The sequence below is a fragment of the Gadus morhua genome, chromosome 20 (genome assembly GCF_902167405.1).
Source record: "Gadus morhua chromosome 20, gadMor3.0, whole genome shotgun sequence".
In the NCBI taxonomy this organism is placed as follows: Eukaryota; Metazoa; Chordata; class Actinopteri; order Gadiformes; family Gadidae; genus Gadus; species Gadus morhua.
In genome coordinates, this window is record NC_044067.1 from 12,171,781 (window position 1) to 12,188,542 (window position 16,762).

The following is a 16,762-nucleotide window of genomic DNA, read 5'->3' on the forward strand; positions in this document are numbered from 1 at the left end:
TGCTTTGTGAGGTGAGAAATGTTTTCGATCAGTCAAGTAGACCCCCTTCTTAAATTGGTAAGAGGCTCACAGTGAGAGCATACAGCTGGGATATCACTGCAGGAAACAGCTCTGCTGACCCATGCTGGATGGATGCTTCGGCGTGGGCAGTGTGTCTTGAGTTTTTGTGCTGCATTGCTGTGCTTCTACATGATTAATATTGCAGCAACGTTTGTCATTACGCAACCGTAATATAATGTTGAATTTCACCTTTAAAGTTAAACTCTCTCTGGCACGAGGACACATAACCTTAGGCTAGGGGTTGACAGGACTTGATAACTACTCTACCTCTATATCCCCACTTACATCAGCGATTCTCTCCAGGGATCTTTCTGCCGAGATCGGTAAATCACTAAGCTGAATGTGAGGATTCAAATCCTCCACCAAATAAATTGCGCGCCGTGCGCTGATGTTGCTCCAGTGCATACAGAAGATTGATGCGTCCATCTTGGTGCCCAATCCAGGGCCTGGACTCCAGGCCAACCACTACCATGGTCAACAGTCCGTGGTAGCGCCGGCAAGCGCCGGCAAGTGCCGGCGCTCTTTACGTCATCTTCCAAACTAAGTCTTCCCATTGGAGGACAGCTCACTGGATGACGAGGAGATGCCTGCTTGGGTCACTCAGTCACAACCACCCCGAATCATTGAGCTCCCTTTTGTGTCTTGGACCCCCAATATACCATTAAGATCAGGCCCTCCACTGTGATCCGCCGAAGAGAGCTGTCACAGGGCTCCCTGTTACCCTAACGACATCTCAGTTCCGTGCCACTGAGTAAGCTCCTTGTCCGTGGCTCCTCCTGGTTCACCCATTCTATCCCAACTGGCTCCCACCACCAGCTCCCAGTACCTTGATCATCGGCAACACCATTGGAAGGAATGTACTATTTAAATCAGCAGTGGGGGCCAAATCTGCCAGAATAATGTTTGAACTTACTGGCTTGACGCAAGCCAATTGATAAAGTTAATTGCTGTGCAACTTAATAAATTACCCAGTAATTAATATAGTTGTCATCCATGTTGGCTCAAACGACATTCCCCTGCAGCAATCTGAGCTGCTAACAGCTGATTACCGTTTTCTGTAAATGTCTTTAATAACAAGCGGTGGGACACTGATCTCTAATCTCTGGTCCCGTGAGACTTGAAACGGTGGCTTAAGCATTCTTCTCAGCCTTCACACCCTTCACACCTGGCCTCAGGAGCAGAGAGCTGAATCTCGGGGAGCTCGACTTAGTTTGGCAGAGATTAATGCATCCAAAATCGTTTTGGATCAAATTCACTATCAGCTAATATCTCCCACAAGCTCTTTTACAGCCGTGTTGGGGGTCTTGCTTTTGTATTCCCATGACTAGTAAAGCCTACCATAGTTTTGAGGTGCTTCAGTTTCAAATGGACTATGTAAATACAGTGTGTTTAATCCTCGCTTAACGCCCACCGGAACCAAATAACATTTTCTTCTTCGCAGTCGTCATTAATTCAGATGGACTCATTATTGTCGTTGATCCATTTCGATGACCTTTCTAATGCTTTAGAATGTTTAACCTTACATAGTCGTATAATCTTGTACAGCACATCTCTGGCTCCACACACAACCTTGGGCATACCCTAGAGACATGGCTTTTAATGACCCTCTCATCTTTCTCAATGGAGAAAGATGTATCAGATCACAAGTGTATTTAGTTCAACTCTGTCCCTTACTCTTTTGCCCTACCCCAAAAGCTGAAACGCTCCCTTATTTCCTCCATCCTGTCGGCTGCTAAATATACATTGACTTTCACCAAGTTAAATAGCCAGCCAACCTCCTGCCAACCAAGATTAATGAACTAGTCTACCACCTATACTATCTTTGTAACGCCACACTGGACACCGTTCCCCCTCTGTCTAACACGATGGTACCAGCTGCAAAGCCACCCTCTGTATGGATGATTCCGTCCTCATCTCCATTGGAAGCAATGCAACTATCTCTACATGAAATAACTTTGGTGTCTTTGAAACTATTTGATTTGGGCCAAAAGATCTTCCTATTTTAGTTAATAAATCACTGTCAATAGGCACAACCCAAACTTCCTTTTCAAGGCTATTGCCAGTCTGGTCAGCCCCCCTCCCTCCCCCCGATTTAGGCTATCAGCCCCTCTACCCTCTAACCTGTCTCCTCCCAAGACATTATATGTCTGATTCCCCCATTGACTTTCTCTTATTTCCAAGGAAAAAAAACTCTTAACATGGTCTCTCACATGCTCTTATCGTCGTGCCCCTAGATGTTATCCCTTCAAAAATGTTCTGCAAAGTCCTGTCCAGTGCTGCACCCATTTTGCTCCCCATTATGAATGAGTCTCTTACGAATGACAGTGTCCCTGACTTTTAGGTATGATATTGTTCAGATCCTCCTTAAAAAAAAACCTGGGCTGGATCCATCCATCTTCAGTAATTATCAGCCCATCTCCAAATTAGTACTAATTTAAACACCTAGACATTTTTATTGCCGAAAGGTGACAGAAGGACCTTACATATTTATAAATCCCAGGCTTGACTTTGGACGATCCATAGAATCTAAACTCGAAACTGCTGTCCTAAGGGTAACCAATGACACTTGGATGGATGCAGATCCAGGAGACAACTTCATCTGAGCAGCATCATCTTACTTGATCGGCTTCATGTTTGGGTGGGCTAATCAGGAATCGCCCTAAATAGGTTCTCCTAGTGCCTCTCCAACAGAGCACTTTCTGGAGCGATGAATAACTTTTTATTTTCACTTCTTGCGAGGAAACCACACAGATAAATCCTTGGCGCCACTTGGGACACATTTGTTGCCATTTTGTTACCATCTCCTACCTCTAAATCTGGATTATTGTAATTCTTTGTTTGAATGTATCAGTCAAGCTTCCCGAACCAGACTTCAGCTTGTCCAGAATGCAGCAGCCAGGCTGCTGGGGCGATCCAGGCGCAGTTCCCGGATCACCCCAGTTCTTATGTCACTCCACCAGCTACCAGTTAAACAAAGGGTTTCTTTTTAAATACTTTTAATTACTTTTAAAGCTTTACATGTTCTTGCCCCAGATTTATATTTGTTTCAGGATTTTTGTTAGGCATCTTCTGTGTCAACCACTATTTACCTCTTTGTTTGTGCACTTCTAAAGCCTAGCCCATCACTAAAATAGATTTACGGCTATATTACTAGATTTTATACGTTTGTAGGTACTAAAAAGAGAGATTATGGTTCAATGAAATTGGGGCTCGTTGATATTTTGTGCGCAGGGAGGGATTAGTACAGCATACAAATGGACCCTAGGGTCGACTTTAGAAAGACATAACCCGAGTAATGGACTGAGCTGCTCCCAGGAGGGGAAACTAAGTTATCTCAGAGTGCCAAATAAGCAAGCTGTCAATATATATCTCTGATGGTGAGGAGACATTTTATTGGCAGGCAGACAGTAAGTATTTCATTTTAAAGCCTATCATGGGGAATTCCATTGCAGGAAAGTTATTCTCATGTCATAGATATAAATATAATATCATATATGTATTTTCAGTCATGTATTGTTTAGTCAGCTCACACACTAGTCATTCACAAGTTATGCATTATGAGTTGCTCACAGTTGAGCCTCAGGATCCTCAGAATACATAAATAATTACAATTGGTCAAGAAATAATCTGAAATAGAAGACTAGAACCTAACTAGGTCAGAACTAACAAGAAAGTTGAATTCAGGAACATTTTAATTCAATGTAATTTGTGCAAAATATAATAGTGAAACATATATGATGAAGGTAGCCCGTAAAACGTTTTCACATAAAGTGACACAGTTGATTACGGTTTGTTTGACTGTTTTATTTGATGACAAGGTCTCATTAAGGAGATGGCATCAGCAACCTATCAGAAAAACAAAAAACAGAAAAACTATTGCAACTCGTGTCCTGATGATGAAATTTAAGGGCGCTCCAACCGCAGTCAAGAACAGGGAGACTTAGGAGGAGGGTGTTTTATGTAGAAGAGACAAAAGAGGCTTCTTTATCAAATGACATTCTGTTGCCTGTTATCTATCCCCCCTCTGCCTCTTGTCAGTGATTCCCTGACAAGATGGCAAGGTTGCCATAGTGACAGGAGGAGCAATGGGATTCGGCGATGAAGTGCCCTGCTACATGGCATGCCTGCCTGGGAGTGCATGCTATCGTGGGCAAGGTATATCACGTGCAGCATGGTTGTCACACACATTAGCAGTGACTACCGCTGCTTAAAGGGTATCCGGACACTGACATCAAACCTCAGGATGGCTCCATCTCTGATGAAAACACATGCGCGCAATTGTTGTGACAGGAGATGTCACTCACCATTCAAAGTATGGCCCGTCGCTTGACACTTAGTTCAGCCAATCACAATACACTTGGATAGCCTATGCTTTTGGGCTGTGTCTGTGGATTGCTTTTACAGTTGAAGCTGCATAAAGTAATGATGGAATATGATTCAATATTTTGAGCATGTTGAATGAAATACTCAATACTAAAGATCTGACCGGGTGACGGGTGTATTCCATTAAATTAAATTAAATTTAATTACATTTAATTAGTGTAGCCCTTAATCACAGGTACAGTCTCAAAGGACTTAACAGGCCATATATTTATGACAACCCCCTAGCCCTAGCCCATCTGATATGAGTGTATGATTGTCAAAGTTATTATATTCTGTCTTGCCAGAATGAATTGAATGGCAGCACCTCTTGAGCGGTGGAAGAATAGAAATATAGCAAATTAAAATATGAAGCATTGAATTAAAACTCAGAGAAGGGCATATTATTGCTGTCAGTTACTCACCATGTAGCATTGTGACTGAATGTGGCAACTAATTTGAGCCTGATTCACATGATAAGCCAAGCCAAATTCAATGACCTTTCGTGATTGTCCTAAGGTGTCAGCCAGCAATGTGTTTTCAGGCACGGGGTCTTCATGAATAATCCCATCGGGCTCAAGGTGAGCTAATGCTGTTGCCAACCGAAAAGCATCTGGGTTCACAAATTGGAGTCTCCAAAGGATGGGAATACACGCATGAATACATGCACGAAAAAATATAGACACAGATAGATAGACAGCCAGATAGATAGATAGATAGTTAGATAGATAGAGGAATAGATGATAGATAGTTAGATAGATAGAGGAATAGATGATAGATAGATAGATAGATAGATAGATAGATAGATAGATAGATAGATAGATAGATAGATAGATAGATAGATATACATAGATACATATAGATACATACATCTATCTATCTATCTATACATACATACATACATACATACATACATACATACATACATACATACATACATACATAGGTACATAGATAGATAGATAGATACATAGGTACATAGGTACATAGGTACATAGATAGATAATACAATCATATAACTACATACTCTAGTGTATGTTATTCATGTATCTAGGTATTGGTGTTAATATTCACAGGTGCACTTGAAAATCAGGCCCTTGTCTAGACACGGATTATGTGTTGCCTCGAGAGAACGCAAACTCTAGTTTTTTATCATCTAGATTGTTCACTGCTTCAAAGTTGTTCACAAATGTTTTAAGAACATGATCGAATGAAAAAGTTTTCACCCAAAAACCATGAAGGTATCGCAAGTAGTCAAATGCTTAGATCATACGTCAAACCTATATTTAATAAGGAAGGTATCATTTGCACATTAGTGTCAAACATCCAAAACTGAGCCAATGTGCTTGTTACAACTTATTATAAGTCAGAGGGAAATTATTGTCAGATGACATGGGGAACTGAGGAAGGATTTCTGCTGGGAATCTGTACACTCTCTTCTGTTGGATTCCACTGTACTCAAAGAACTATATTTCTTATTCAGAAGTGAAGCTTATAAAAGCCCCTGGAAAACTCTTTACATAGTGTGAATACCGCATTGTCAATGTGAGTATCCTTGGAGACTCAGCAGGCTTAGCACAGTAAAGACTCCAGAAAAAAATGTTTGTCTGTGACAACTCACGCACACAGACACACACACACACACACGCACGCACGCACACACGCGCGCACACACACACACACACACACACACACACACACACACACACACACACACACACACACACACACACACACACACACACACACACACACACACACACACAAACAGATATAGGAGGCAGGCTGGATCTAAATCAATCAATACGTTAAGATATTTGCAACAAAAATGTCCTTCCCTGGCCTACTTCTCCTAGGCTGTTTGCTGTTTGCAAGCCGTTTGTTGTTCAGGTTTTCCACCCTTCTGCTCGCTGCAATGACTTTGGAGGGGTGTAGCAAGAATGCTCGATTGACTACCTGGTAATCCAAAACTGCCAGTCGCAATATAGGGCAGTTTTGGTCAACATTATTAGCACAGAGAAAGACACAGGCAGACACACACACACATACATTTGCACGTACAAACTATCCTGAAATAAAGGCCTTCTTCAACTCCTCAACGAGGACTTTGGTCACTTTGGAATCCACTTCAGCTGCAACTCATCCCCGGTTTGCCTTTGGTCCCTTCGCCACTGGACACCACAATCCAGGAGGATCATTCAACAGATGACAAGACCAAAACAGGAGCACAAGGATTATCTTTCAATGACTTTGCAGTTCCAAGGCCCTCTTAATGCCTTTGTCAGACTACGTTGAGTTGGATACGATTCATTTTTTTTCCACTAATGCACACGCAATATGTTTTTAAATAGACTTGCATGGTTCCGCAATGCTCTCTTGATACAATGTGCAGGCAGTATTTTAAAGAATGCCTGCAGGATACACCGTGTTCTATATACCATGAACAAAAAAATACAGCAATCTCTTCCTCCGAAAATCTTGTCGATGAACCAGAATGTCGATGTCGGTTTTTGTAGCAACCTCCATATAATTTCAAAGATGACACATTTTTCACCGCACAATGGTTTCTATTCAACCAGGCTAGTGTCTCACTACATTAGACCTTTTTTCAACTTTCTTTAAATTCATACACTGTGATTATCATTATCAAAAACATTTATAGAAGGAAGAAAATAAAGGGAGGACACGTGCGAGTAGCAAACCAAACAAAAATGCAGTTTTTACTGAGCTGCTTTTTGCATCATTTTCTATTAGTTTTCAAGTGCGCCTCATCCATGCTTGAGGAAGATTTGACTCAAGTAGGCTACCGTTCTTTGAAAGACCACTTGTACTTTCCTACATGAATGCCATGACATGTGATCCGTATTTAGATTATGAAGTAGCGGTATGAATATTTGGTCTAGTGGCTGCACCCATAAAACCCAATTGCCCATATGATCAGTCTTTATTGCAACCACAAGTGCCTGCAAAATGATGCTGATTATATATCTGTTTTGTTCGTAACAAGTAGGCTAAATGCTATCTATGTAAGATGCTTTGTAGCCTCGGCTTCGGAGCAAATTCTGATGTATTATACACAGTAAGTACTTACATCTATGTAAATCCTGAGTTTCCTCATTTATATGAACCCAGTAATTAGAATGCAACGGGTATACGTTCTCGAGCTTGAAAAAATCTTGATAAAATATTAATCTGGCTTAGCATTGGTTTTAAATATTGCATAATGCTATTCTAAAGCTTTGACAAACAGTCGAAATATAAATGACGGCATTAAAGATGCAGTGTGGCATGCAGAAGATACCGGGTTCATAAAGTTAAACTACAGACGATTAGCAATTTCCTTTGGGAGAATTGTGTGTGTGTGTGTGTGTGTGTATGTGTGTGTGTATGTGTATGTGTGTGTGTGTGTGTGTGTGTGTGTGTGTGTGTGTGTGTGTGTGTGTGTGTGTGTGTGTGTGTGTGTGTGTGTGTGTGTGTCTATAGATGCATAGCCTTCTGTAATTCCGGCTTTAGTCAAAAAGAATTCCCCTAGTCTACAGCCAGCCTGCACCATGGCACACTTGGCCAAATGATGCAGTGTCCTTGAAAATCTCTGCATCATAATCCAAGACAGTGGCTCGCCAAGGCAGGCTGTGTGTGTCTGTGCATGTGTTTCTGTGTGCGTCTGTGTGTGTCTGTGTGTGTGTGTGCGTGTTTGTCTGTGTGCATGTGTCTGTGTGTGTGCGTGTGTATGTGTGCGTATGTTTCTGCATAATGCATAAAATACCCTGATGCATGTATTTGCTTGAGGGAAGACATAAAATGTGTGTGTGTTACTGTGTTGTGTACGCTTTTCTTTTGGTTATTGTGTATTAAATGAAAGAACTACAGGTATTTGTGATGAATGCGTTTTTGGATAGTGAGAATTGAATTGCAGTGCATAGTGAGTGAAAGTGTAGAACTGCATTGATATAGTGTGCATTCACGCTATTCAGTTGTGGCTATTGTGTGTGTGTGTGTGTGTGTGTGTGTGTGTGTGTATCAGTATTTTGGTTCTTACTGTCAGAAGATTGGATGAGTATGTAAAGTGGTCCTGGCTTTTCTATTCTCATCTTCAAACACACACACCAAACACCAAACACACACACACACACACACACACACACACACACACACACACACACACACACACACACACACACACACACACACACACCACACACACACATACTATCCAAATCCTTCCTCTCCAGACTTTACTTCCGACCAGATGCCTTGAGTAAACAAAGTGTCTGTCCCCTAGTGTTGGTAGATTATAACAAACAAAGCCATTTTCTCTGCTTGTCTCTAATTTTGTCTTCTTTCTCCCTCCTCTCTCTCTCTCTCTCCTCTCTCTCTCCTCTCTCTCTCTTCTCTCTCTCTCTCTCTCTCTCTCTCTTCTCCTCTCTCTCTCTCTCTCTCTCTCTATAATACTCTCTCTCTCTCTCTTCTTTATAATACTCTCTCTTTCTCTCTCTCATTCTCTCTCTCTCTCTATCTTCTGTCTCTCTCTATCTGACTTTTCTTGACCAGAAGGAGCCAGTATGGGGTCTGAAAACAGTCGGACAGATCCTTAAAGAGTGCAAAAGGGCCCACGGGTATGTGCGTGCACACAAACATGCACACACACACACACACACACACACACACACACACACACACACACACACACACACACACACAACACACACATTACACATAACCACACACACAAACACGCAAGCACGCACAAAAGCAAGCAAGCACACACACACACACACACACATACACACTCAAACAGGAGTATGCAAATGACTGCCTGCTGTATAAGAGAAGTCAAATCCATTGTTGGATGGAGGAGGGCGGAGAGGACGGTCAAAAGGAGGCGTGAAAGGAATCAGAAAATGATAGGTAGAGTAACACCCCTTGCCCACTGCATCCGTCCGTTGACCGATCTCATTGACTTTGCATGGGGCGATCCCGAAATGCATTGTGGGTTCCGTCGGCTTCCGTCTCTTGCGTTCAGAAGTTGAGAAAAATTAACTTTTCAGGCTGCAACGGATCCGTCAGCCAATCAGATCGTGGCTTCCCGTCGGCAAATACCACTCCCCCATCCTCCGACACGCCTTCCGTCGTCAACGGATGCAGTGGGCAAGCTGCGTGAGTAGAAAGTAGGGGACAGGACAGTGCGACCATGCAGGGGATAAGTGTGTGTGTCTTTGTGTGGGGGTGGTAGGATTGGTTGGGTGTGTTAAGGATTTTTGTGTGTGTGTGTGTGTGTGTGTGGTGTGTGTGTGTGTGTGTGTGTGTGTGTGTGTGTGTGTGTGTTGTGTGTGTGTGTGTGCGTGTGTGTGTGCGTGTGTGTGTGTGTGTGTGTGTGTGGTGTGTTTGTGTGTGTGTGTGTCTTAGTGCGTAGACGTGTGTGTGTGTGTGTGTGTGTCCGTGGGGGGGGGTGGGGGGGGGTAGGGTAGCGTGGGTGGGATTGGGTGGGGTCGGCCAGCTGGGAGTGGATAGGGGAGTTTGGTCTATAACGTTGGGTCATGAAGGAGATTTATTATTCTATCGGCTAAAGGTTACACTTTACAATCACCCCCCTCATTCCCACTCACACCGATATTGACCCGGGTCAGAACATGGATTCCGCAGACCCCGGTTGGGCGCTCTGGAACCCGCCCTATAAACGTCACTGAAAGCCCGTAAGTCACTGTGGGATCATGTAGGCCTTGAGGCTCGTCTTTAAAGAGCAACCATGAGTTATAAAAAAACGGCCTTCGGGTCCGACATTGAGCTGGTGTGTGAGCGACATGTGTTGCGCTGACTATTAATACAAAGCTGTTATTAATATAAGCTTCCCCTGGCCATAAATGTTAGACCAGAGGTCAACTCGGGATGGAAACTTTGGGAAATTGATTTCTGAACAACAGAAATGTCCTCTTGGGGAGATGACGTTGAGTTATTCATGTGGGTGTAGGCCAGAATATCTGAGAAGAGATTTACTCTGGGATTTCCGTTTTAATCAATTCCAGAGAATTAATTGAAATCTTAATAAAATGCAGTTCTTATATACCTGGAAGGTCAAACTCTGCAGGGATATAGCTCTCTATATCCGACTGCACCTTCAAAGGTTGGAGTGTGAAGCAAGTGTAATCCATGCATTATCCATGCATGATGCTGACATATTGAACGCATATGTGCTATATGGAAAACCTCAGGAAAAGTTATCCTGTTTGGTGTTGGAGCTGGAGTGTCGAGAATATCATTTGAGTACCAACTTTCCAATAATTTAACTTTGCTTCAACTCTGTTGCTTGTTTTGCTACCATTTCTGTTGTCCATTTCGGCACCCATTGGACTCCTAACCCCTCTATGCGAAGAAGGATCCCTCTTTCTTCGTCCCTTCTCAGGGTTTCTTCCTTGGTAATTAGGGAGTTTTTTCCTTGTCCTTTTGGATGGTAAGTGTAAGTGGGGTGCCATTAATGCGGCCCAGGAGCCACTTGAGACTTGTGTGATTAAGGACTATACAAATACAATTGGCTTGACTTAACAACACTAATATTTAATAACATGTGTATAGCCTCTTTCACCAGGACCCAAGACGCTCTACTGTGTGGGAGACACACAACAGAGCCCTGGCTGGTTCGGCCACACAACCCCACAACCCTCCCAATGCGTTGGTGACCGGCAGGTGCAGAGACATTGGCTTGGTAGTGGTCGCAATTTAAGGCGATTTCCCTGGCGGCGGCGGTGGAATTGATTACTCCTTTGTAACGGCATCTAGAGGACAGGAGAGGTTGAATGTGAAACCAGTATGGCACGTGCCTTGATTAAATTCATGGATGTGTGCATGTGTTTGTGTGTGTGTGCGTGTGTGTGTGTGTGTGTGTTTGTGTGTGTATGTGCAAAAAGAGAGGGGGGGATGATTATTAGCAAGTGTGACGAGTGCTTTCAACATCTCTGTCCAATTATCTGTTTGGCATTTCTCCCAGTATTTGCAAATGCTGTTTGCCATCACTGCCTACAGGGTGGAAGAAGACACATTATATGAGCTATGGAGACTGTGAGGGTACGTACATGTTTGTTTGTTTGTGTTTCTGTGTGTGTGTGTGGTGTGTGTGTGTGTGTGTGTGTGTGTGCGCGCGCGCGCGCGTGTGTGTGTGTGTGTGTGTGTGTGTTGTGTGTGGTGTGTGTGTGTGTGTGTGTGTGTGTGTGTGTGTGTGTGTGTGTGTGTGTGTGGTTAAGGGTTCTTAAGGGTGTTCATAGTAGAATTTAAGATTGGTTCTGCTGAAAGGTCAATGAGAGCTCAGCTAATTTGTAGCTACAAAATAAACCGCACATTGGGAGGCAACGCAGCCATATGCACTACTAGCTGACCCATAAGCAGAGGACATTTGAGGTTTGCATTAATTTATGATAACAAGAATTAATAAGTCATTAAAAAATTCACTTTTTTGTTATTTAATTTATTTATTTAACCTTTATTTTTCCAGATAAAACATTAAGAACAGTTTCTTATTTACAATATTGATCTGGTCCAAGAGGCCCCACCAGGAATAAAAGTGTTAGTGTTAAAGTGTTAGTGAACCCCCTGTTTCAGCTCAAATTCAACCATTTTGAGATTTGAAAAGTATTTTGGGCTAAGGGGTGGGGCGCTTGTCATCCCCTTGGTTGCTGCTTTTGATCCTTTTTTAGTAACGTTGTTGTGCATGAGCAAAACTATAAGAGATGTTGTGCATGAAATGGGACACACACCACGGCCGAGGAGCTTAACCTTCTCTCGGACATGGTGTTCTAAATCCACCGCTAGCCAGACAGAGCTCAACACATCCAGACACACTTTGCCGCTGGCCTTCGGCCTGGCCTCCAAGAGCCTCAGAAAAGGCACCTCGACGTCACGGAAAGAGCACAGCCTGAATTCCGAGGGGAGTAGATTGATCAGAAACTAGTTGGCAGAGACTGGAAAAAAACATAGGATGATACACCAGTTTAATCCAAATGAGGGTCTTATTTTAGTAACATCAACAAAATACCATACATTGCTAGATATATCTTATCCAGCAATCATACACAACATATTACCCTGTTCAAAACAAATATAAATGGTCACCATTTCAAAATGGTCTTCAAGATGGTCATATGGAAACAACAAAAGTTTTGGCTTGCAATGCAAATGGAGATATTTTTGTTTATTTTAGATTGTATTATATTCATTATACAGACCCCCACACACATAGATAGTACTGGAATATTTCCGTACATATCCCACTGGCTGCATTCTTTGTCCACTAACTTTGGTGGACAGAAGCTAACAAATTTCGCCTCAAACCATGAGCATAGATTAACAGTGTGAAGCAATGTCTTCGCAGTTCATCTGTTTGACACTGTGTGTGTGTGTGTGTGTGTGTGTGTGTGTGTTTGTGTGTGTGTGTGTGTGTGTGTGTGTGTGTGTGTGTGTGTGTGTGTGTATGTGTCTGTGCGTGTGTGGTGTGTGTGTGTGTGTTGTGTGTTGTGTGTGTGTGTGTGTGTGTGTGTGTGTGTGTGTGTGTGTGTATTTGTGTTTGTGTGGGAGAGAGTGTGTGTGACAGTGTGTCTGTTCATGAGTGTCCATTCATAATGTGATTATGAACTACGATTGTGAATTATGATAAATATTAATGTGCATGCCCATGCCTTAGGTTCACTTCAACTTCATATACACACACTTAGATAGACACACTGGCGCACAGACAAACACAAGCACTTGTTTGTGTCACATGTTGTGTCACCATCGGTTTCCCCCCTGCAAACCCAAAGCATTTTTGCCAGCATACAATTTTCAGGGGCTGTTTCACATTAATTAATATTATTTTTAGAATGTCTTTTGTTTTTCCTTTGTCTTGAATAACAGTCATTAAATCTGCCCCCTAGTGTTGTCGCAGTTGCGGTTATCGGGTTACACAAATGTCGGACCGTGGTAATGTGTGTGTGGATGGGTTAGTGTGCACGTGGTTCTGTGTGTGTGTGTTTGAGATAGAGAGATAATTTGTGTGTGTATGTGTGTGTGTGTGTGTGTGTGTGTGTGTGTGTGTGTGTGTGTGTCTTTTTGAATGGGAACTCATCCACCTGTCTGTGTGAGTGCGCGGTTGTGCAATGTGCATGTCTGCATGCCTGGATGCCAATGTGTGTGCGTGAGATTTTGCATGTGCGTGTGTATGTGTGTGTCCATGCATGACTCACAGCCACAGGGCAGGGTATTAGTGGGAAGAAGAAAGCTTTGCTTTATTAAGAGAATTGGATCTAAAGCTGCCTGGACTGTATCATTCCATCAGCACTACAAGTCCACGGTCGACCTGAAACTCTCTCTCTCTCTCTCTCTCTCTCTCTCTCTCTCTCTCTCTCTCTCTCTCTCTCTCTCTCTCTCTCTCTCTCTCTCTAACTCTCACTCTCTCTTTCTCTCTCCCCCCATCAGCAGGTGGTTTCCTGGGAGCCAGACACTAATGTATGGTCCTCTCTTCATCTACCCTTTTCTCCTGGGCCCTTTCTTTCTCACTTTCAGACAACTTTATGTTGAGCCAAGAGGAGAAAAACACAGGAAGTAGAGACCCCACAAAGATCAAAAGGGCGCACACTGAGTATGGGCTGGCCCTGGGCCTTTATCTCCCCATGCAAACGAACATCATCATCATCATCATTATAATCATCATCATCATCATCATTATCATCACCATCACCAAAAGTAGGGGGTAATTCTGGAAGCTCCTGTGAAAGCAGAAGATTTTAAATTGTGCCCAATCTGATGAAGAAGGAACAGAGTATAACTGGGGTTTACTAGGGCTAGCGTTAGGAGGCCTTTGAAGCCCTTTGAGACTGTAGCTGTGATGAAAGCTAGGGTAGGCATTTGGAGAAACCAGCTAGAGTAAATCCTCAATAGCCACTCCCTCAAAACATGTGACTAGCGCGCTAGCTTTAGCAGTAGGTCTGCCTAGCCTTGTGGAGGACACTGCTGTCTTGAGAGAGCTAGATCTAAAGCTGAACTCCATCGTTCATCACGATTAAGTAGCATTAGGAGCCGCCGGAAGACAATGGTTACAAAAAAAAGCAACTTGACATGATTTTTCTAAGTGCTAATACACCGGTAGCACAATGTCAAAGACATAAAAGTCGAAGCTGTTGGTGGGAAACAAATCTCTCCCCTAATTATGACAATCCGAGGCTAGCCGCTGAGGCCATCGCTGCCCCCTGCCAGCAGACGGATCAATAGCCGTTTCACTTGCAGGGAGATCTCTAAATATGGCCGATATGATAGGGGGGGGGGGGGGGGGGGGGCACACTAAAGAGACAGGCCTGACAGGAGCACATACACTGCCACACACTGTCACACTCTGTGCCAGGACACATGCACAGAGACTGTCTTTTTATGATATTGTATTTATTTTTTGTTTTAATTCTATTTTTGTTGTGACACCCACGCACACACACACACACACACACCCACACACACACATACACACACACACACACACACACACACACACACACACACACACACACACACACACACACACACACACACACACACACACACACACACACACCAGCACGAACCTAGCACAAACTGGCATGTAGTTCTACACACACACACACACAGACACACACACGCACAGAGGCAGGCTCATCCCTGGTGGGGATATGAGTGGCATGTTTGAGCGATAAGGGGCCCCCCCTACCAGAGATTCATCAGGGACAGCTGCACTCTCATCCGTCATACGGGGGGGGGGACGACACTTTACCCGTTATCCCACCGGCCCCGTCCCCTGCGCCTCCAGCCCTCCCCGCTTACCCAAACTCTAGACGTCCTTCCTTTGCGATCGATCATGCTTGAACCCCCTCCCTCATCCCTCCCATTTAAATGATCATAATGCGGCAGATCCGTCCAACCGACGAAGCGCTCCCACAATATTGGTTTATTTTCAAAAGAACGCCGCCTTTAATTTGCTTTGGCTGTGTGATGGAGGCTAAGAGATATAGAAGCAGTGTTGGTCGTGTTATTCCAGAAGGACCCTGGTAGAGAACAGACAGTCCTCTATCTGGTGTTTTCACCATTAGTGCTGTGAAGGCACCTTAGTCCGAGTCGATCACACGTTTGCTCAAGTTGTCGTGTGGTCCGAGCGAAATGGTGTGTGCCTGCTCGAGAGTCCATTAAGGGAGAGATAGATATTCATGGTTTATTGAGACACTGCAGACAGTCCTACATGAATACAGATACAGTCCTGCATACGTCCTGGAAAAAAACAGATAAGACGAAGGTTCCTTAAATAATGTTTGTTTGGACAGAGAGGCTTCTGGGTAAAGGAAGGCAGGCGCTGTCAAAGCCCCATCTGGTGCAATTACTGGAAGGCAGATCCTAAATGAGATGAGATTTTAATTAATGCCGCAAGACAACATGTGACCACCCTCAACACCCACACTCATATGTAGACCTATGAGCTTTTCCTAAAGCCACAAGCAAACAAGGGTTTATCAACAACAAAAGGCGATGCAATAGACATTCTAGAGAGGTGTCATCATAGGACTAGCAGCACAGGTGTCTCTCATAACAGTAATCACGGGTCTGCTACGTTCATGTACCAGAGTACTCGTGGTTGATTTAGCTCGTACTGATAAGTCATGATGACATGACTCATGAGAGCAGCAGACCCATGAATAACCAGACAAAGAAAGATAAATACTTATTTTGTCCCAGAGGATTTTCAAGGTTTCGAGTTATGTGTGGCACCTTTTACTGTGTTCCACCTCTGTGGAAAGGGTGCATTGCTAATTTTAGTTGTTGTTGTTGATTTTTCCTTGTCCTTGTGCGTTGTTGACAGTTCTGGGGGCATTTTAAATCAAACAAAGATATTTAACCTAAGTTCAAGTGGAGCGAAAACGCTAGTATTTACTACCTTTTCCCAAAGATCAACCCTATTGGCTTTGTCGTTGTACAAAGGGGCACAAGGAGCTGTGGTTTAACACAAAGCAGGTGACCACTTCGTAGAGTCCTTTAAAGACGCATCTGAAATTGGTTCATAGGTATTTTTCCTCTGTCGAATAACCAAGAACTCCACACCATCGCACCATTATTTCTGGCCGCTATTAAAACATTCCTTCTCACTGCAGGAATGTCATTGGGGATGTGCGGGCTGGGTGTTGCAATGTTATCTTATCGACAGCCAGCCACTCACCAATCAGACAGCTTATATACAACAGCCCCAAAGCCCAGCGTGTCATCAGAGGGCTGTGAAGACAACACAGCACGCTGTCACATGCTAGTGGCAGGCCAGTGCTTCTACGCACATATGAAGACTTGTATACACACACACTCATTGACACAC

At 43.5% G+C, this 16,762-nt stretch overlaps 1 long non-coding RNA gene across 1 annotated transcript in view; it reads left to right on the forward strand.

Annotated features, from left to right (window-relative positions):
• LOC115533317 (uncharacterized) overlaps positions 1–16,762 on the forward strand; it is a 30,020-nt gene that overhangs the window by 7,993 nt on the left and 5,265 nt on the right. Inside the window, exon 2 of the long non-coding RNA XR_003974174.1 lies at positions 8,971–9,035. This is a non-coding gene — a long non-coding RNA (uncharacterized LOC115533317). The remainder of the gene's footprint in view (positions 1–8,970; positions 9,036–16,762) is intronic.